The sequence below is a fragment of the Scyliorhinus canicula genome, chromosome 29 (assembly GCF_902713615.1).
Source record: "Scyliorhinus canicula chromosome 29, sScyCan1.1, whole genome shotgun sequence".
Lineage (NCBI taxonomy): Eukaryota > Metazoa > Chordata > Chondrichthyes > Carcharhiniformes > Scyliorhinidae > Scyliorhinus > Scyliorhinus canicula.
This window is the reverse complement of record NC_052174.1, coordinates 14118533-14120634: the sequence shown is the minus strand read 5'-3', so window position 1 is coordinate 14120634 and position 2102 is coordinate 14118533.

Below are 2102 nucleotides of genomic sequence, written 5' to 3'. Positions count from 1 at the left end.
CCCACACACACTGACTCTCACTGGGGTACGGGTCCCACACACACTGACTCTCACTGGGGTACGGGTCCCACACACACTGACTCTCACTGGGGTACGGGTCCCACACACACTGACTCTCACTGGGGTACGGGTCCCACACACACTGACTCTCACTGGGTACGGGTCCCACACACACTGACTCTCACTGGGGTACGGGTCCCACACACACTGACTCTCACTGGGGTACGGGTCCCACACACACTGACTCTCACTGGGGTACGGGTCCCACACACACTGACTCTCACTGGGGTACGGGTCCCACACACACTGACTCTCACTGGGGTACGGGGTCCCACACACACTGACTCTCACTGGGGTACGGTCCCACACACACTGACTCTCACTGGGGTACGGGTCCCACACACACTGACTCTCACTGGGGTACGGGTCCCACACACACTGACTCTCACTGGGGTACGGGTCCCACACACACCGACTCTCACTGGGGTACGGGTCCCACACACACTGACTCTCACTGGGGTACGGGTCCCACACACACTGACTCTCACTGGGGTACGGGTCCCACACACACTGACTCTCACTGGGGTACGGGTCCCACACACACTGACTCTCACTGGGGTACGGGTCCCACACACACTGACTCTCACTGGGGTACGGGTCCCACACACACTGACTCTCACTGGGGTACGGGTCCCACACACACTGACTCTCACTGGGGTACGGGTCCCACACACACTGACTCTCACTGGGGTACGGGTCCCACACACACTGACTCTCACTGGGGTACGGGTCCCACACACACTGACTCTCACTGGGGTACGGGTCCCACACACACTGACTCTCACTGGGGTACAGGGTCCCACACACACTGACTCTCACTGGGGTACGGGTCCCACACACACTGACTCTCACTGGGGTACGGGTCCCACACACACTGACTCTCACTGGGGTACGGGGTCCCACACACACTGACTCTCACTGGGGTACGGGTCCCACACACACTGACTCTCACTGGGGTACGGGTCCCACACACACTGACTCTCACTGGGGTACGTGTCCCACACACACTGACTCTCACTGGGGTACGGGTCCCACACACACTGACTCTCACTGGGGTCCCACACACACTGACTCTCACTGGGGTACGGGTCCCACACACACTGACTCTCACTGGGGTACGGGTCCCACACACACTGACTCTCACTGGGGTCCCACACACACTGACTCTCACTGGGGTACAGGTCCCACACACACTGACTCTCACTGGGGTACGGGTCCCACACACACTGACTCTCACTGGGGTACGGGTCCCACACACACTGACTCTCACTGGGGTACGGGTCCCACACACACTGACTCTCACTGGGGTATGGGTCCCACACACACTGACTCTCACTGGGGTACAGGTCTCACACACACTGACTCTCACTGGGGTACGGGTCCCACACACACTGACTCTCACTGGGGTACGGGTCCCACACACACTGACTCTCACTGGGGTATGAGTCCCACACACACTGACTCTCACTGGGGTACGGGTCCCACACACACTGACTCTCACTGGGGTACGGGTCCCACACACACTGACTCTCACTGGGGTACGGGTCCCACACACACTGACTCTCACTGGGGTAACGGGTCCCACACACACTGACTCTCACTGGGGTACGGGTCCCACACACACTGACTCTCACTGGGGTACGGGTCCCACACACACTGACTCTCACTGGGGTACGGGTCCCACACACACTGACTCTCACTGGGGTACGGGTCCCACACACACTGACTCTCACTGGGGTACGGGTCCCACACACACTGACTCTCACTGGGGTACGGGTCCCACACACACTGACTCTCACTGGGGTACGGGTCCCACACACACTGACTCTCACTGGGGTACGGGACCCACACACACTGACTCTCACTGGGGTACGGGTCCCACACACACTGACTCTCACTGGGGACCCACACACACTGACTCTCACTGTGGTCCCACACACACTGACTCTCACTGGGGTACGGGTCCCACACACACTGACTCTCACTGGGGTACGGGTCCCACACACACTGAGTGTAATAAGAAGTGAGTTTGTGTTGTTGCC